Consider the following 21,788-nt stretch of genomic DNA (forward strand, 5'->3'; position numbering starts at 1 on the left):
GATCTAACAGGATTTGTGTCCATTTAAGAAGAGACACGAAAGAGCTCTGTTCCTTCCCTCTACCATATGAGGACACAGAGAGAAGGCAGCTATCTGCAAGCCAAGAAGAGATCTCTCATTGGAAACCAAATGCAGATGGAGACTTGATCGTGGATTTTTCAACCTCTGGAATTGTGAGAAAATGAACTTTTGTTTAAGTCACCCAATCTGTGATACAGTATTAGGGCAGCCTGAGGAGACTAATACATCTATTATCCCATAACATTTCTCAATGACAACACAATAGCAATCAGTACATTATTTTCCTCCTTTTCTGTAAGCAAATTTGAAGCAAGGGCAGTATTGCCCTCCTTATTGTATCTTTAACACATAGTGCCTATTTTCTGAAACAAACTAGCTACTAAAGTGTTTGATGAAGTAATAAATTAAACTTGGTTCAAAAATGTATGCACTCTTGACTATTAGTTTTCTGTTATCCTAAATTTGTTAACCCAACCTATTCAGGTCTACCTTACTGCACTAAAAAACATATGTGCCCATTTCTCTTACTGTTTCAATGTACTAGCCATCCTTCCATGGAAATATTTGTTCTAATTTTTAAATGAGTATTTCATGTTTAAAATAATTCCATGAATCCTTATTGCCTTCAAAAGAAAGTAAAAATTTTTTCTTGCATGACATTCAAAACCTTTTAATATCTGACTAAAATTAACTCTCAAAAATGTGATTTTCCATTGTCCTCTGAGTCATATTATGTTCCTTTGCCCTGGAAAGATTGATACTCTCCTAAACATATCAATAACTCTGACAATTCATATTTTTTATATAAAATCGTAAAAGAGTTACTATTTTCAACATGATAGTTTCATTTTATTTGCCTAAGTTAAATTCCATAATATCCAGTTTGTTATGATTCCTTTTATTACAGTAATGCTATTTCCTAAAAGCTCTGGTAAAGTGATAGCACTTAATTTAAACTGATGTTAACCATTACACCTGGGTCTGAACTTATAAACATTGACGAATTTTGTAATCATACGAACTTAATCAAACGTTGTTATATTTTTGCATAACTTTTTTGCATAATACTTTTTAATTTTATCTTTCCTGTGTCTTGTGTTTTAGCTAGCTTTTGTCATTTCAATAAAACTAGTAAAGAATAAAGAAGTGAAATCATACTTTGTTATTACTGCTAATGATTTTTCCATTGAATGCAGTGCTCACTCTAATTGTGTTCCTGTCGTTTGCTTAAAATAACTAATGTTGTGTAGTTTCAAGTCCTTAAGTTCATTTTATGTAGTTTCCAGATATATATGTACATTCAATTTTTATTTTTTGATTAGAATATTTCTCTAAACTACATATCTACTTTATATTAATTTTGATAATTTGAAGAATAGTTAAATATTTTAATAGCTCATATTACTTTATCACATTTCTGATAATCACATTTACCTATATGGTTTTGAAAACTCTCTAAGATTATTGAAAGGTAATATAATGCAATATTTTTATTAGGATACCTAGCCAGAAATGAAGTATTGTTGATTATATATGCACTAATTTTATTCAGTGGTAATTTAAATGTCTGACATTTTATTTTGTAGTGCCAGGGGTATATTTCTCACTTTGAAATTTAAACCTAAATTCCATCAAGTAAAATTTATGTTTTAATTCATTTACTTAATTGCCTTTGTTTGCTTGGCAACCATCTGTAATTAGGATTTCCCAGAAGTGTTAAAAATATTTGAAATGACACGTTGCTACTTTTCATAGAAGTTAAGTTCTTATGATTTGGACAGTATCAATAAGTGCAATTTCAAGTGTACCTGATATATTTAGTATATCTTAAATTTATCTTAGGAAAGCACTTTAGATTGGTCATTTAATTTTATATAAAGAACATGCTTTTCCATTTTGCCTAATTCTTCTTGAATCTATTTTGAAACATATAACTTGCAAGTATGATAGGGTTTTTTAAAATATACTTTTCTATATTCACAAAGATGGTGCTTAGTATTTATTTCCAAGCCATTTAGCAGATCCTTAATTAGAATATATAATTTAACTCTGCAATTAATCTTTCAGGATAATAATGTATAATGTTCATCACATTAAGATACACGTTATTTATTGCTTTATTATAATTATTAAAAAATTTAAATGCCTCCTTTACCATATACTATTTACTATTTTAGTATCTGTTGAAGTGGGAGAATTCTTTCACAACTAATTGTCATGGAAATTAATTCACTCTGTGTTCTATTTAAAATTTTTGAAACAAAAATATATATGATGTACACATAATATTTTCTTTCACTTATATGCATCTGTTATAGAAAATGCTAAAAGTAAACTAGTATGGCATATTTAAAATAAATTACTTATTCAAAAAATCTTTTGGATCTTATTTTTAATTCTACAAAATAATTTCATCTCTAACATACCAGAGGCCTGAGGACCATCTTGAATTATGTTTGTAATAATATGTGGTAGCACAGGAGTCTCTGCACTATTCAAGAAAAGAAGATTATCTCAAAAGTCATAGGAAAAAAATAAGAAGTAAATTCACAAAAATCCAGTGAAATCTCAAATGAAATACGATAGCTAATAAATAATTTCTTAGCTTTTTATGTTACATTTCAAAGAATGTTAATATCATGGAATAATTCTTTCTTTTTTATTTTTTTATTTTATTTTATTAATATACTTTTAAGTTTTAGGGTACATGTGCACAACCTGCAGGTTTCTTACATATGTATACATGTGCCATGTTGGTGTGCTGCACCCATTAACTGGTCATTTAGCATAAGGTACATCTTCTAATGCTATCCCTACCCCCTACTCCCACCCCACAACAGTCCCCAGTGTGTGATGTTCCCCTTCCTGTGTCCAAGTGTTCTCATTGTTCAATTCCTGCCTATGAGCGAGAACATGCGGTGTTTGGTTTTTTGTCCTTGCAATAGTTTACTGAGAATGATGGCTTCCAGCTTCATCCAAGTCCCTACAAAGGACATGAACTCATCCTTTTATATGGCTGCATAGTGTTCCATGGTGTATACGTGCCACATTTTCTTAATCCAGTCTATCATTGTTGGACATTTGGGTTGGTTCCAAGTCTTTGCTATTGTGAATAGTGCCGCAATAAACATACGTGTACATGTGTCTTTACAGCAGCATGATTTCTAATCCTTTGGGTACATACCCAGTAATGGGATGGCTGGGTCAAATGGTATTTCTAGTTCTAGATCCCTGAGGAATCGCCACACTGACTTCCACAATGGTTGAACTAGTTTACAGTCCCACCAACAGTGTAAAAGTGTTCCTATTTCTCCACATCCTCTCCAGCACCTGTTGTTTCCCGACTTTTTAATGATCACCATTCTAACTGGTGTGAGATGGTATCTCATTGTGGTTTTTATTTGCATTTCTCTGATGGCCAGTGTTTTTGATATGTTAGAAATATATTAATTCATACTTTCATAATTTCATATGGGCTAAAAACAGTTCTATCATTAAAAAAGTACTAATCTGGACAACCCTTCAAATTCTTCTTTGAAATTTTTAGCTTGCTCAAAGTTAATATACCAACCTAAATTATTTTGGCACAAATTTTCAACATATGTCTCTTCTGTAAAAAGTTGATTTAAAAAAAATCAATTTTATCAACTCTGCCTAAATGCTGAAACAAAAAGACTCCTAATACTCAAGAATTTCTTTTCCCTTTTAGGCAAATATCAACACTTCTAGTAAATTCTTATATAGAGAGAAGTCAAATGTGTAACTTTAAAGGATTGATAATAAAATTCTGTTTATTAATTTGATTTTGTTTTATGGTAAGCTTCAGTAGATTACAAGGTTCTTTGGAGATAACCGGGAAATATGTAATTGGATTACACAAAATATGATTATTTTGATGCTAGTTCTCTATTTTCCAGATTTCATTATACATTGTTACTTTCATTTATTTCCTTAATTCAAAAGCATATATACAAAAATAATATTTTAGTTATAATTTAGAAGAAAGTATGTTGTTCATTTGTAGATATCTTTCTGAAAAGTTCATTATAGCTCTAAAATCTAAAAATTTCAGAAGTATCACAAAAGCTAAGATATTTAATTTATATAATGAGAATCTTTGTGTCTTTAATTATTGTTTCTTCAATGTAATACAACTTTAAAATCTGTAGATAAAAAAACATAATAACATGTTATTATTTCCCTTAAATCAGGATGTGCTTCATGGAAAGAAGGTTAAACTACCATGGGAAAACATAGATGCTACCTTTCCCCTTGAATATTGGCAGTATAATAGTATTGTAAAAGTTGTCAGAATGCCTATGACAATGAATCTTGTCATGTGCAATAACTAAATAAGTTTGCATTATTTTAACCAAGGAACATTTTTTTTTTGTGCCAGCTAATTTTTTTTTATTATACTTTAAGTTCTAGGGTACATGTGCACAAAGTGCAGGTTTGTTACATATGTATACATGTGCCATGTTGGTGTGCTGCACCCATTAACTTGTCATTTACATTAGGTATATCTCCTAATGCTGTCCCTCCCCCCCACCCCACAACAGGCCCCAGTGTGTGATGTTCTCCTTCCTGTGTCCAAGTGTTCTCATTGTTCAATTCCCATCTATGAGTGAGAACATGCAGTGTTTGGTTTTTTGTCCTTGCGATAGTTTGCTGAGAATGATGGTTTCCAGCTTCATCTAAGTCCCTACAAAGGACATGAACTCATCCTTTTTTATGGCTGCATAGTATTCCATGGTGTATATGTGCCACATTTTCTTAATCCAGTCTATCATTGATGGACATTTGGGTTGTTTCCAAGTCTTTGCTATTGTGAATAGTGCCTCAATAAACATGTGTGTATGTGCCTTTATAACAGCATGATTTCTAATCCTTTGGGTATATACCCAGTAATGGGGTGGCTGGCTCAAATGGTATTTCTAGTTCTAGATCCTTGAGGAATTGCCACACTGTCTTCCACAATGGTTGAACTAGTTTACAGTCCCACCAACAGTGTAACAGTGTTCCTATTCCTCCACATCCTCTCCAGCACCGGTTGTTTCCTGACTTTTCAATGATCGCTATTCTAACTGGTGTGAGTGAGATCGTATCTCATTGTGGTTTTGATTTGCATTTCTCTGATGGCCAGTGATGATGAGCATTTTTTCATGTGTCTGTTGGCTGCATAAATGTCTTCTTTTGAGAAGTGTCTGTTCATATCCTTTGCCCACTTTTTGATGGGTTGATTTGTTTGTTTTTTTCGTGTAAATTTGTTTGAGTTCTTTGTAGATTCTGGATATTAGCCCTTTGTCAGATGAGTAGATTGCAAAACTTTTCTCCCATTCTGTAGGTTGCCTGTTCACTGTGATGGTAGTTTCTTTTGCTGTGCAGAAGCTCTTTAGTTTAATTAGACCCCATTTGTCAATTTTGGCTTTTGTTGCCATTGCTTTTGGTGTTTTAGTCATGAAGTCTTTGCCCATGCCTATGTCCCAAATGGTATTGCTTAGGTTTTCTTCTAGGGTTTTTATGGTTTTAGGTCTAACATTTAAGTCTTTAATCTATCTTGAATTAATTTTTGTATAAGGTGTAAGGAAGGGATCCAGTTTCAGCTTTCTACATATGGCTAGCCAGTTTTCCCAACACCATTTATTAAATAGGGACTGCTTTCCCCATTTCTTTTTTTTTTTTGTCAGGTTTGTCAAAGATCAGATGGTTGTAGATGTGTGGTATTATTTCTGAGGGCTCTGCTCTATTCCATTGGTCTATATCTCTGTTTTGGTACTAGTACCATGCTGTTTTGGTTACTATAGCCTTGTAGTATAGTTTGAAGTCAAGTAGCATGATGCCTCCAGCTTTGTTCTTTTGGCTTAGGATTGACTTGGCAATGTGGGCTCTTTTTTGGTTCCATGTGAACTTTAAAGTAGTTTTTTCCAATTCTGTGAAGAAAGTCATTGGTAGCTTGATGAAGATGGTATTGAACGTGTAAATTATCTTGGGCAGTATGGCCATTTTCACGATATTGATTCTTCCTATCCATGAGCATGGAATGTTCTTCCATTTGTTTGTGTCCTCTTTTATTTCGTTGAGCAGTGGTTTGTAGTTCTCCTTGAAGAGGTCCTTCACATCCCTTGTAAGTTGGATTCGTAGGTATTTTATTCTCTTTGAAGCAATATACAGTATTTTATTTAATAACGTAACTTGGTTTTGTAGGAATATTAGCCAAATAAAAAAGTAAATGGTGGTAATTTATTTATTCCTTTATTCATAAAGTATTTGATTGTTCCTCTTCTGTGCCAGAATGCTCACAGTTTCTGTGGTTATGAGAAAATGAGTTGGGATAGTTTTTACTGAAAGGAGATTGACAATTAACAACAACAAAAATTAAGAGTTCATGTGAAGTCATTGAATGCCACAAGAATAACAAAACTGGGGGAATATAATAGCAAATAAACAGTGAGTAGATGTCCTAAATTTAATCAAATATCTGCAAGTGCATGAATTACAAAAAGGAGGTACCCATTCAAAGTTTTGCCTTCTATATTTAGGTAAGAGTAAGGACAAGTGATACTCAAAGGGAAAAAAATGCTTGACCAGTAAAAAATACAAAAGGTTAACATGGCTGTATGTTAGTGAACAAAGATCAGTGTGTTTCTGAGATGCAGTGTTAGAGATATTTAAGAGCCATAGCAACAAGCTTGGAATTCATTTTAAGAATATAGGAATGCTATTACAGGTTTTTAAAAGAGAATGTAGTCAATTGAAGAGAGACAAGATTGGAAGTAATGAGACCAGTTAAGAGACTATTGCAGTAAGTGGCAGCAAATTTCCGTTTAGGGTCCTGGTTGGGCCAGAGATTTAATTGACATAAGACAGATCAACAGAAGAAAATTACACATTTAATACAAGTTTTGCACGGAATGGGAGACATCATAAGAAAATGAAGACCCAAAAAATAGATAGAGTCAGTAACTTAAATACTGAATTGGATAAAAAATGGTAAGTTGTTAAGAAGTAGCTCAATTCTGGAGGATGCTTAAAAGATAAGTTATTTTAAGAAATCTATACAGATCTATAACAAATCTTGCTCTTAACTTTTGTCCTTGAGAATAAATTCACGTGGTAATTTCATCTTCTGCTCTCGAGAAACAAAACCAAGTTCAGAGTGAAGTTTTTGCACCTGCTGTTTTTCATAGACCTTTAACTTAAATAGTCAATATGCCAGAGAGACATATTTTCAACTCCTTTAACAGTATAAAAGATGATAGATAATAGGTCTCAGTTTAGTTTATATGCAGAGATATATATATGAATTTGTAAAACATAAATATATTTCCAAAATGTATTACACTAAATATATACATAATTTATATATTTGTATATTGTATATTATATACTATATTTAATTATAATTTGTATATATGCATATTCAATATATTTATATGTATAATTTATATAATATGTACAAATTGGTGTAATTGGAATATATGCTGTGGCTAGAGGTAAGTTTCACAGGATCTTTGGGTGTCGCTTTGCCAGCTGGAAACCTCTATGGCTGGTGGCACCTCTGCTTGAGTTTTGCTTGCACCTGCTGGTCTCATTCTGCTCGCTTGGACTGGCATGCTGTGCTTGGCTCATGCTACCAGCTTGGATCCCATGCCCACCAAGGGTGAGCCAGGCACTGATTGGTGAGGGGTGTGTGAGCTAATGCAGGGTCTGGCCACTGCTCACAGCCAATTATGCCAGCTGGTGGGCAGCTCCTGGTGCTGACACAGGTGCTGGCTCTGTGCGAGACTGCAGCTGCACCAGGTGTACCACAAGTGGCTTCCACTGTGAGCCCCAGCATCTGAAGGAGGGGAATATGGTGGCACCCAAAAACTCAGAGATGCCAGCAACTGCCAAGCCCCAAGTGGCATGGGGATGTGTGCTATAGCTCCCTCATTTCCACTGCCCACAGCTTGGTGAATGAGGATGTGTTAACAGCTCTTTCAGTCCCATTGCCAACTGTAGCCCACAGATCCTGGGCTGGTCCAGCAAGGTCGCCACTTCGTGTCATGTGGGAAGGCCTCCTGATGCAGGCAGAACATGGGAGGGCTATTGGTGTTACAGCTCTGGCTCAGGGAATCCTGAGGTCTGGGCCTCCAGAAGGGTTACTGCTCTTCACTCCAACAGTCTGGTGAATGGGAGCAAGTCACTGTCTTCAGCTTGGCGAGCTAGGCAGGAAAGTGTTATAGCCCTTTCCAAACTACAGTTTGGCAAGTCCCAGTTCTTGTCCAGTGTCCAGGAAGAATGAGGTTATGTGAACAACTGAAGGGTGAGCAAGGTGGAGATGGTTTTATTGAGTGGCAGAATAGCTCTCAGCAGAGAGAAGACACAACGTGGGTAGCTCCTCCTTATAGGCATGTAGTCCCAAGCTGTGTCTGAGTTTGGCTGCATCTGGGGTTTTTATGGGCTCCAGCATGCTCATTGGTCCATGGGTGGGCCCAGAAAAAGCATCCCACCATTGAAAGGCACCAAGGAAGTTCTCACTTGGGGTGGTGGACTCCACCTGGAACTGGCAGCAGGTTTTTCAGGCCTGGGGCTATTCCTGGCTTGAAGGGCGGGCCTCACCACGGACCTACACTTATCTGCCCAGGAATTTGCCTGCCTCTTGACACTATCAATTGGGCTTACAGGTGTACTGTATATTAAATGTTAAGGAAAGTGAAAAATCAATGATGACATAAGTTTTTGGCTTTAGTAGTTGGGTGAATGGCGGTGCCCTTTGCTAGGGTGGGAAAATCCAGGTAAGAAATGTTTGGGAAGACACTGAAAAGTCACAAGTTCTCTTTTATCTACATTTAGTTTGACAGATTTCTAAGAAATCAGGTTGATATTTCGAGTAGAATTTTGGTTATACCAACAAAAATTTCAGTTTACCAACCAGAGCTAGAAATAAATACTTAGAAATATTTGGCTAATAAGAGTGTTTTTAGACCATATGTTTAGATTAAATCTCTTGAGTGGCGTGAGAACTGCAGTAAAAAGAGAAGAGGATTTAAAGCTGAACCCTGAAGTTTTCCAAAATTAAGAAATTGCATAGAAAAGAGCACAAACCTTTGAAAGTTACATTTGAAGTGGGAGGAAAACTGGGCAAATGAATAAATGTGTTAAAAATAGATGTGATGTTAAATTATAAAGTAGCTTAATTATTTAATAAGTATTAAGTAATCCTGATGAAACAAACTTTGATCAAGTCAAGGAATGGGGACAGAAGCACAATTAAGTTGTTTATCCTGTTGAACATTGCATTTTAATATATTTTTCATCAAGGTATTCTCTTTCTTCTGAATTTAAAGTATTGGGGAGGACACATAGGGAAGATGTAGTGAGAACAGTGTTACTAATGCATTCTAAAAAATCACTGTTATAGGTGCATACACATCCTGCTTATAAATGACACATTTGTTTTATAAACATGAGGCATGTAATAAGTACCTAGTATCTTTTACTTTATTGATAGATGGCGTTTATACCAATAAGAAGGAAAACGTTTATAGTAAGGGAAAAAATAGAGATGAGAAGGTGAAAATGAAATAAAATATTACCAGTGTGGATAGTATTCATAAGTCACCACTGAGCTGAGAAACTGAAACAAGGTTTTATAATGTTTTATCCTAATATCCAAGATTCTTGCTGTGTCCAGAAAATTCCCATCCATAATTACAATTTTAGAGTAGCTGTATTTGGACAGAATATGTATTTTGCCATCCCTGCATGTAACATACAATGTGTCATCTTGTAGGAGGAGGGGTCCTACAGTTAGACTAGGAGGTGTTGGTTATGTTAAATGGACCAAGAGAGGATACTGGATCTTTTTGTATTTCCTAATAATTGAATAATTTATATAGTATTTCTTACACAGTTCTTTGTCTTGGATCTATGTCTTGGTCATTTTTATAACTTCTTTAACTGACAGTTTAAAAATTCTATGTTAATGCTGCATATTTAATGATCTTTTATCTTTAGCTACTGTGGCTCACCCTACAGTATTTTTTCTTGCCAGTTTTCTATTATATACAGCCAACTGGGCCTGTCAACTTCCATTACTCGATTAGAAGAGTTTCATTCTTAGCCAAATACCATTCCTTATGTCATGAAATAACATTATTACCTCACATGCTTCTTTTCCTTCTAACTGACCATTCTCATGACCCTCTTTATATTTATCATTTATTTCATTCTAACTCACCATTCTCATCACCCTCTTTATATTAAGACCCTCTTTAGAAATAAAATTATAGTATATTTAAACTTTGATTTTTCCTATTAAACACATGTGGCTTAAAACTTGGCAATTATTGGAAACATAGATTACAAGTGGACAATTTTTTTTCTAATTTAGTGGTGTCAGAAGCTAGCAAATAAGCAATTATCCTAAAGACACTTACAAATACTGTTGATGGAAACATTTAAATAAATTAGTGAAAAAAATTGGAATATGAATTGTTCTAACACAGCAGTGATAAACCTGTATATTACTTAAATATAAATTCTACCCAAAATGATATAAAACTAAAGTTTTCAGAGAATTATGTTTTAAAATATCAGTTCTGATTATATATTTGAAAATTGTTTTAAAAATTGATTTCCTTGTCTTTTTTTAAATATCTTCTTCTATATCCCATTGACATTTTCCTTAATTTAAGTGTATCAAGTCGTTTTTTCCCCTTTATTTACCCTTAACTAATTTTAAAGTTGTAAGACTGAAAACTTTTTAGGAAAAGTCAAACGGGTGTAGAGGAGGATAAAAGTGCGATAATTTGAAAACAGAAAACTTTTTATAATGCCTTTTAAAAACTCTTTTCTAGCCTTTGTGAATCATGGTTAGTAGATTTCACTTTGTTTTCTATTAGTAGGAACTAAATTCACTTCTCAAATCTTTGAGTGAATCTCACAGGAGCTTAAATAAAAATATTTTATCTGCAGCAGAATACTAACTACGGTGACTAATTTCATAGCAAGCTCAGCTTTTTAAATGGCATGATGTTTTCAATAAAGTTATGAATTTTACAAAGTGAACTGTTATATCTTATTTTAACAAATTAATTCCTTTAGGATTATCATGTGGAAAAAGTACATGAATATTAATGGTATTCTGACATAAATGGAAATTTAAATTTAAATCTTACCCCTATGGTATACTTCTTCCAGGAAGAGTAAATAAGAAATGTTATATATTTAGAGAGCAAAAAGTATTTGTATTTATTTATTTATGTAATTTTTTTTACTTTCCAAAATAACTGTGTCATTTTACAGGTAATCAATAAAACATAAGAAAAATATAACCACATATGTAATAATATCGGGGAAATTTAAAAAACAAAGCACAAGGCAAAAATAGGAATTAATGATATTTCTTAAAGTTGCTATAGTTTTGCCTAGTATTTACCTCTTTTCTTATTATTACTAAGGGATCTATAAAATGAAATTCAAAATTCATTTTGTCAATAAAGCCTTATTAAATGTTAGCATTTCCTAAGCTCCCCATCAATTAATTAGTGTTAACATAGCTATTTATTTATCATTAGAAACTCCATTTCCTCTGTGAATATAATAAGAATTATCTTGAATAGAAGAGAAAACATATACACCTAACCAAGGTAAACATTACTCTTTGGCTTCTTGTGCTGAAAATGACATTGTAACTAAAAATTGTTTTCGTGAAATGTTTACAATGATATAAATAAAACAAAACTCTTTTTAGAACTCCAGGAAATTTGAGATTAGATAAGACTGAGGTTGAAAGTCAGCACTCAGTAGACAAACAAGGGAAAGTTGCTAAACTTTTTCCAGCATCATTTTTTACTGAATAGAATAAAAATATTAATCCTGCAATACATTGAGAGTTTCACCATTTTCCAGGTGATAATCTTTAGGGAGAACTGTTGTGGATCTAGTTTGTTCTGTTCAGTGTAACCAAAAAAACGCCTGTAATGGATTTCCCAGTTCAGATTATCTCTACCAACCCTTTCTTGGTTCACAGATCACACTCAATACATTTTTATTACTTTAGCAAGACAGTTGACTACTAAGCAATTTTAATAAACTTAATAAAGTTATCAGGCAGGCATCACTCCTGCTAAGTGACCAAAATAAATATTTTATTTTTTTATTTCCATAGAAGCAGACCCTGATTTATTAATTTGGGTATAAGTAATTTGTTAGAAAGAGGATCTTGGGTAGGGTAGCATGGTGAGGTCAAGGGAAAGTGATAGAGGGAAGGGGTAGAAATCAATAAAGGGAACATTAGCGAGCATTTTCCACTTGAGGGTAACTGGGACTTGATTTTTCTGAGACTATGTAGAATGTAACTTAGAGCTGTCCCTCTGAGGGAACAGAGAGTGAGATAGTTGTTTAGCAACTACTTCATTATTTGAAAGTTTTCCAAGGAATATCAGCTATCTAAAAATGTTGACCTGCTATGCATGGTTCAAATTGACAATAGTAGCTAGAAATTGCTCTCAGGCAGAGACACAGAGAGCTTTATGGTAACTCTGCAGGTGACCTTCAGGTTAGGTCAAAGGGATGTAAGTGGGACACACACAGTGTTTCCTATGATTATGATTTATACAATTCAGATCCATTTGCACAACATATTTGGTGCATTATGAACTCTCAATAATTCTCAAAGTTGGCAATTAGTTATAATTATTAAAAAGAAAAAAAAGCATGAAAAAGACTTCCCAAAGCACAAAGGACAGTTAATAGCACAAGATACAGTACTCACTGCTATAGTTAGTCTTAATGTCATAATTAAAATTAATGACCACTCTCTCTACTATCCTTCTTAAATTGTTTTCACCTATGCTATTTGGACCTTGTATAGCTTCCATCCCTTCTTTCATGGCTTATAAGTTTATGAACCCACTTTGAGACGAGAGGTCTTTTTATTTCCACTGAAAAAGACATCCTGTCACATGGTTGCTTTGAGACTCCTTGGCTTGGTATTAATGAGAGAGTCAAAGATCTCCAAACTCTGTGCACATTCTTAAATATACATCTGATATGGTTTAGCTGTGTCCCCACCCAAATCTCATCTTGAATTGTAGCTCCCATAATTCTCATGTGTTGTGGGAGAGACCCAGTGGGAGATATTTGAATCGTGGGGGTGCTTCCCCCAGACTGTTCTCGTGGTAGTGAATAAGTTTCACGAGATCTGATTGTTTTATAAGGGGAAACCCCTTTCGCTCAGTTTTCATTCTACCTTGTCTGCCACATGTGAGAAGTGCCTTTTGCCTTTCACCAAGATTGTGAGGCCTCCCCAGCCACGTGGAACTGTGAATCCATTAAACTTCATTTTCTTCATAAATTACCCACTCTTGGGTATGTCTTTATCAGCAGCGTGAAAACGAACTAATACAGCAGTCTGCTTCCTCTCACCTTTTGGTGTCTAATCTTCAAATATTATTTTTTCCAATCCCATCATTATGCAATTAACTGTATGCTAAAGTCTCTGCCCACTAGGAGAATTTCACCTCACTGTTGTCTTTCAAGCCATTTTTAACTTTGTATCAAAAGAGCAAAATACATTTTGATAATCTCAAATTAGTTCTAAAGTTCAATGTTGATTTTATATCAAACAGGGATTTCTATTAAAATGAGAGATTTTTGAAATTAGAACAATTTCTAATATAATACCGAATTTATTTTAAGAGACCATGATTCAACCCCTTGCTTAGAGCAATTAACATATACCAGGGTATCAGGAATGTACAATATCATTTTTGCTCCAAACGTTGCTGAGAGGATAAAATCTAGTGTATTAATACATGATGAATTACGCTGTGTAATGTTTATATAATTGCTTTACATAATGTGTAGTGCAATGGAAATGCAAGTTTCCACTATTTCCAATTCTATTATTGTGGTATTAAAATTATTTCTGCATGTTCCCTCTTGATTTATTTTTAGGAAAAGCTTCTACAATCATAAAAGCATACAAAATATTTCCTTAACTATTTCTGAATCTTCTTATTTTTTTTCTTTTTTCTTTTTCTTTTTTTTTTTGAGATGGAGTTTCGCTCTTGTTGTCCAGGCTGGAGTGCAATGGTGCAATCTCAGCTCACAACAACCTCTGCCTCCCAGGTTCAAGTGATTCTCCTGCCTTGGCCTCCCGAGTGCTGGGATTATAGGTGTGTGCCACCATGCTCGGCAGATTTTTTTAATTTTTAGTAGACACGGGGTTTCACCATGTTGGTCAGGCTGGTCTAGAACTCATGACCTCAGGTGATCCACCCGCCTTGGCCTCCCAAAATGCTGGGATTACAGGCATGAGCCACCGCACCTGGCCCTTTGAATCTTTTTAATTCAGCACTTATAGATTTAAAATTTTAAGTGATCATGAATATACAGATCTCTATATGCAAAAATATACAGTTTAGTTGACTAGAAACCTTCACTGGCATTTGGAATAAATGTAATGGCATAGGTCACAACATTTTGTAGATGTAATTAGATATCAAAGAAGATTAAAATTAAATGTTGGGATACAGAGATTTTTATACTACCAATGCTATAGTGTTAGACATTCTCTCTTCTTTTCTCTTATTCTGTCTCTTCAGTTTAACAATCAAATTGATTTATAAGTTTAGATAAAATTAGGATTTTAACCTCCTGTGTGACATAAAATTCATCAGCTGTCTGGAGCAAATAAATCATAATAAGCAACTTGTCTCATTGGACTGTGATATGACATGTATATGTGAACAAACATAACTACAAAGAACAATTTTAAGGTTTCTGTTGTCATCACAATCATCTTCATCATCTTTATCAACACCATTATAAGCACTATCATCAAGTGAATATTATTTTAATCACTGAATATACCAAAACTCTAAGTCATAAGGAGGCAAGATATACATGGCCCAATGGTATACCTTTGGTAGAAAATAAATTCTTCTGAAGGTTAAACTTTAATGATGGACTGTCGAGATGGGCTGAGTTCATAAAGAGGTCAGACATAAGATGGACATTGAATATTAAAGAAGAATATAAAATTATTCTAATAAGTTAGAATGAAAGCCTGTAGACAGAGGGCCTGTAGATGAAGGACTATAGACAGAAAATATACAGACAGTGGAGAATATTTATTAGATCAATTTAATAAAATACAAAGTTTATGCAGGAGAGTGCGATAGTATTTGATACATAGAAAATGGAAATATATAGAGTGATTTACATCTGGACAAATTATCTGGGACTTCATCCTATATTCATGGGGAACTATCTATAAATATTTTAATCTGAGGGTAATGACTGTAGTCAAGTATAATCTGATAGCATTTTATAGACTTGATTGGATTGTAGTTGATTAAATAAACTGACACCATTGCAGTGTTACATGGTTCAGGGCCATGGAAAAGTAGATTCTCTACTATGAAAGTTGGACAATGTGCAAAATGAGATGGATAATTCCAGCAGAGAAAAAACAATCTAAAAAATCAAAAGAAAATTTTAGAAATAAAAAACACATAATAGATATAAATAATATCAGCAATGGACTAATGCATAAACTTGACACAACTGAAGATGTAACCAGTGACTTTGAATATAAGAAGTCAATGGAAATTACTGAAATAAACTCAGGTGGCTGAGAAAAAATATCAAATAATCTTATGAAACAGGACCCATGGAATGCCAGAGGAAAAGAGAGATAATATAAAACAAGAGAAATATTTAAGACTGATGACTGAGAAATTTCCGCAATTATTGATAAATAGAGATCCATAAATTCAAGAAGCTCAGAGAACACCAAGCAGAAGAAATGTCAAACCAAACCAAATGAAGTAACAACAACAAAAGAAAAATAAGGCCCATAATATTTAAGCACACGAAGACAAAAGATAAATGGGAAATCTTGAAAATATCTATATTAAATACATAGAAATAAAACTAACAATAAAAATCTATGCAATCCCAAAACACAATGGACTTTGATCTACAAAGTATGTCTCAAAATTGAAAGAGAGACAAAGTCTTTCTCAGACAAAAAACACTATGCTGTAAAAATTATTAAATAAATTTCTTCCAGTAGAGAAATACCAGATCAGACAAATATAAATCCATTAAATCAAAGAAGAATGACGGAAAGATAATTTTTTTCATTTTTAATTACTTATAGTTAACCGTGTAAAGCAAAAATAATAGTAATATGTTGTATAAAGTAGATAAAAAGTAATGTCATAACAAAAATATACAAAAATTGGGAGAGAGAAATAGAAAATATAATCTACAACTGAAAGTCCTTCCACTACACACGAAGTAGTAAAATATTACTTGAGGATATAATATTTTTAATTAAAAATCTGTCTTGTAAAAATAGGATAATCACTAAAGAATTAAATAATAATAAAAAGTGAGAAAAAATAAAAAACAACAAGTAAGAAAAGAAGCTGAAAAACAATAGGAAAAAATAACCAAACAAATAAAAAACAGCAATATGGTATATTTTAATTCAATTATAAAAATAATCACATTAAATGTGAGTGATGTGAATGGGCCTAAATTTGCAGTGCCTATGTAAGAAAGAGGCTTAGTTAAAACATCAGAAAACATTCGTCTTCCCCAGCTCTCCATGACCACAATAAAAGGTGTAAAATAAAAATAATAATGGAGTATAATATGGAGAGCTGCAGGAAATAGATTCTTTCTGGGAAGCAGTACAAAGGGAAGATGTAAAGTAAAGAATGGGGCCTAAAGCCAAGTGTGGAGTAGATATTGAGAAAATATGTCTTGCAAATGGGCCCATACAATACATGAAAGGAATTTCTGAAGGGTTTGAGCCTTCAACTTCATGGAGGGTAACCAGAGAAAAGATAAATCTCAAACTCAGCCCTATTCCTTACCAGACTAATGCAAAACCCCAAACTAAAGACTCAGAGAAAGGAAAGATGTGCTCATCCCTAACTACAACAAATATGTGACTCAGTATCTTCTGTGCTATATAACATGTTGAGAATTCAATACAAAAATTACAAGGCATGCAAATACAAAAATTATAAGGCATGCAAAAAAAAAACAAAAAGAAAGAAACAGTCTGAAGATGAAAAACAGTCCTCAGAACAACACTATAATGTGACACAGATGTTGGTACAGACAGTAAATTTAAAATAAATATGACCAATCTAATATAGGCTTTAATGGAAAAGCATTACAAGCAATATAAAATGTATATTTCAATAGACAGATGGAAACAATAAAATATAACAAATAGAAGTTGTAGAAATAAAAAGAATGCCTCTGACAGGTTCACCAGTAATCTCAACACAGCAAATAAAAGAATCAGTTAATGTCAGTAAATGTCAAACAAAAACAAAGGGAAAAAAGAATTAAATAACAGGTAAAATCATACAAGATATATGAGACAATATCAAACATTCATAATCAGAATCCCAGAAAATGGGGGAAAAGAGAAAGGAGCAAAAGAAATTTTGAAGAAATAATGGCAAACGATTTTTCAATATTAGTGACAAATACCCAACACAACCAAAGATAAGTATTACAGCAGAATTCTTAGCAGAACTCACACCAGCAAAAAACACAGTGCAGTGACATGTTCTATGTGCTAAAAGAAAAATATCCATACTCTGTTAAAAAATACATTTGAAAATAGAAATATATAAATCCACAATATAATATACATTTAGATTTCAATACTCCTCACTGAATAATTGAAAAAAAAGAACATACAGGCAGAAAAGCATAAGGATATAGATAGCCTGAATAAGACTAATATATTTGTAGGCTAATCTACCAAACAACAGCAGAATGCAACATTCTTCTCAAGTGAACACAGCACATTCACTGCATTTCTCTATATTTTTAAAGTATAGCTTATGTCTTTAAGTTAGTATTTTAAAAGTTGGGGTTTTATTTTTCATTTGTTAATTTTATTGAAATTTTTTAAATAATTTGTTTATATTGTAATACTATTTTGCAAGGAAAAAGAAAAAAAAAAAAAAAAAACTCCTGATCCTTCAACCCAGATCGTTTGAAATGCTATTCACAACTTTTTTAAACATAATTTTCACTTTTGGAAAATTATATTTTTCATTGATTTGATTCACTAAAATAAAGATTATTGGTATTAGCAACTGAGAATTTGAATTTTATCTTACAGCTTTATAACTGACATCTGTTACATTTCCTAGTGATCAATTTTGTATCTGACATTTTAAGCAACATACTTGTAAAAGTTGTAAGACTCTTAGGGAAATATAACTCAATTAATTGTGGAAGAGGAAGGAAAAGGAATACATACTTCATTAAAATTAGATCTATATTATATGCCCACTTAATGTCACAGAGACATATTAGGATAAAGAAGGATGAAATAAAATTTAAAAATTACACAAGTTTGGGGTAATGAAGTACATTTAATTTTACAATAATATGTTGTAAAAAATGATATTAAGTAACAATGATTGAGAAATAAGACATAATATTATAAATACTTTAAAATAATTTGTAAATAAGTATCCAAGTCAGTTTCTACCTTTTTCACTTTAAATTCATATTCTAACATGAGCAGAGTCACCCTATGTGTAGTATTAGCCTTTAGATCAACTATTCATTTTCTCTTTTATCAGTACATGACAAGGTTATCGGTATTTAATAAAAGTTTCACAAGTCAATATCCCATTATTGAGTTGGAATACCTGGATACTTAAGCTCTCCCTTGAACAATTTAAAAAGAAAGAGTTAAAAAAAAATCATTAGGAAAAGTGGCATTTTTCTCTAATGTTTCATAAGGAAAAATATGGACGAGACCATGAAAGGACAAGGGGTCTCTGACTAGAAGTAGCAAAAAAGTAAATGATAATTGATGTTAACTTTGAAAGATGATTACAATATTCACAGACCAAGTTGATAGGAAATGAATACCAGAAAAAATAGATAATATGTACAAAGACTTCAATAGTCTGAAGTACAATTACATATATTATCATTTGTTTAGAAAACTATATTAAATGCAATATTAAATGCTCTATATAATAATGTATATACAGCATTTAATATATTTATATTTTATTATTTACATACTAAAATACTATTATACTATAAGAACTTAGTGACTATATATATGCCACTAGATATAAAACATATAAATATATTAATGCCACTAAGTTCTGATAGTATAATAGTATTTTTGCTATATTGTAAAATGTTATCTTGAACTTTAGTTTTTCTATTGATTAAATAAAAATATATCCTGCCTATTTCAGAAATTTCTAATAAATTTCAAGCAAAGGTTAATGTTATCCACAAATTTATTACTATTATTATTAGTAATATTTTTGTATTGCCAATCAATTATACCATAATTCAGCAAACTGCCATCTGCATATGTTCTAATTAGAAACCTCATATAATAGTATTTAATGGTAGCTATTCTACCTGTTAAAGCCAGACATTTCAAGGTTCTTTGTACGACGAACATTTATTACTTACTAAGCTCACAGCACATTGGAGTTTGTGGGTGGTTCGTGGGGAATACAAAAAGAGTGCTCTTCCATAGGCAGCTATTCACAAGATCTCTGCCAGCCTTCAATCTGTCATTATCATCACTTGGCTTTAAGGTTACTGTATTATGTTTTGCATTACTATAAAGGAATACCAAGTGCTGGGTAATTTACAAAATAAAGAGATTTATTTGGCTCATGGTAGTGCAGTTTATTAAGCATGACACCAGCAACTGGGCAGCTTCTGGTGAGGCCTCAGGAAGCATTTACTCATAGCAGAAAGTGAAGGGGAAACAGACACATCACATGGCAAGAGGGAGAGGAAGAGGTACCAGGCTCTTTTAACAATCAAATTTTTTAGTAACTGAGAGAGTCAAAACTCACTCATTACTGTGAGGAGGGTCCCAAGCCATTCATGAGGGATTTGCCCCATGACCCAAACACCTCCCACAAGGCCAACCTCCAACACTGGTTTCACCTTTCACATGAGATTTGGAGGAGACACTTCCAAACTGTATCAGTTTCCCTGCTATCATCACAAGCCAATAATAATCCTGAAAGACACAATTGCAAACACCATATACCATAATCTCAAATGTTGAAACATAAGAATATCAACATCCTCAAAGTCTAAATAAACTCAAAAATCACAATCCTAAAAAAAAATCAAAATCTGAAAAACGTAATTCTTGAAAAAATAGTTTCAAAATTATTTTATAAATATTTACTTATATTTTTAAAAGCAAATTTATTTGAGAAACATAAAACTATGACAACATTTCATAGGCCATTTTGAACAATAATATAGGCAATAATGATATAAGTATTTTTGCAAGCATAAACACTAATTATACTAACGACAATCACGTGCATACAAGTTATAAGCAGATGAAATGTATTCATAGAGAAATAGGTCAAGAACAAAATGTATAAGCACAAATCAGTATGGTTGGTAATAATGTACACTCATAACTTGTCATCTAAAATATTGTTATGAACAACCTAAATCTTTGAGAAGATGGAATAAAAATCACAATGGGTCACCACTGCATATGCAGTAACCCAAAGAGTTGATAGCTCGAGAAATTTCACCAATCCAGGTGTACAAAAAGAACATATCTTTATTTACTAAGGAAATGTCAATATTTTCACATGAAAACCAGAGAAGCAGATGATGTAACTCTCAGACTGAGGCTGTAAGCCTCAGGACTGGGAGACCTCTGGTGTAAGTATTGGAGTACAAATGCTGAAAAGCTTGGAGTTCTGATGTTCAAACCAGCAAAAGAAAAGTCTACCCTAGTTGTCTGAGAGGGACCAGTTGCCTTTCTGTACCTGCTCTTTCTGGTTCCCCAGCTGATTAAACGGTTTCCACCAATATTGAGGGCAGGTTTTCCTCACCTTGTCCACTCAGACTCACTCACTAATCTCCTCTGGAACATTCTCACAGACATGTCCAAAATAATGCATTACCATTTTTCTGAGTATTCCTTAATCTAGTCAAACTGACACTTAAAATTAAGGTCACAAATCTACTCCTTGTCAATTAGGAATCCATATACTTCTCCTTAAACCATACTTAATTTCTAAATAAAGACAATAACAAGGTAATAGTTCCACAATGCAACTATCCTATGATTATGCTTTTGGGGATTTTAGACATTAGGGATTTAGACTTAATGAATTTTGATAATTCGTTATTTCAACATTTGGAATTACAGGGTTTGGGATTGTGTTTTTTGAGATTGTGATCTAAATCCATTGTTATCTGTCATAAATAATTTCATGGACATTTTAGAGCTTAGAATAGTCATATATCATGTATATCGACATTCAAATGTTCAGAACTCTGTCACATGGTCCTGCCAGAGAGTCACGAAGTGTAGAAAACGTAGTTCTCTGTATGGTGAGGGGAAAAAGAAAATGGTTTTCTGAATGCCAACGCCCAACATTGTCTTTGCCAGACAAAGTACCAATTAAGGTTGACATTTGAAAAAAGTTTGAACATCAATATATGATATAATTTCAGTGGATGAAACACTACATTTAAATTCCAAAAATTATTTTAATGTTAGATATAGCCGATTCACAAAGGTCATCAACACAATTCTTCTCCCATAGGTAAAATTTGATTTCATACAGTAATATATTGTTAACATTTCTCTTTCTTGTTCTGATTTTAAAAGTACAGGGATAATTTTGATTTTTAAAATCCTGGGGAACAAAGTGCTCAATTATAATTAATATTTGCAAAAGATAAAAACAGTTTAA

General features: G+C 32.9%; 2 long non-coding RNA genes across 2 annotated transcripts in view; one reads left to right on the forward strand and one right to left on the reverse strand.

The window, feature by feature from the left end:
• LOC129058972 (uncharacterized) overlaps positions 1-21,788 on the forward strand; it is a 24,412-nt gene continuing 2,624 nt past the window's right edge. The window contains exon 1 of the long non-coding RNA XR_008524493.2: positions 1-173. This is a non-coding gene — a long non-coding RNA (uncharacterized LOC129058972). The remainder of the gene's footprint in view (positions 174-21,788) is intronic.
• Positions 19,688-21,788, reverse strand: part of LOC129058973 (uncharacterized) — an 18,343-nt gene continuing 16,242 nt past the window's right edge. The window contains exon 4 of the long non-coding RNA XR_008524494.1: positions 19,688-20,074. This is a non-coding gene — a long non-coding RNA (uncharacterized LOC129058973). The remainder of the gene's footprint in view (positions 20,075-21,788) is intronic.

This window comes from Pongo abelii, chromosome 3 (genome assembly GCF_028885655.2).
Source record: "Pongo abelii isolate AG06213 chromosome 3, NHGRI_mPonAbe1-v2.0_pri, whole genome shotgun sequence".
Taxonomy (NCBI): domain Eukaryota; kingdom Metazoa; phylum Chordata; class Mammalia; order Primates; family Hominidae; genus Pongo; species Pongo abelii.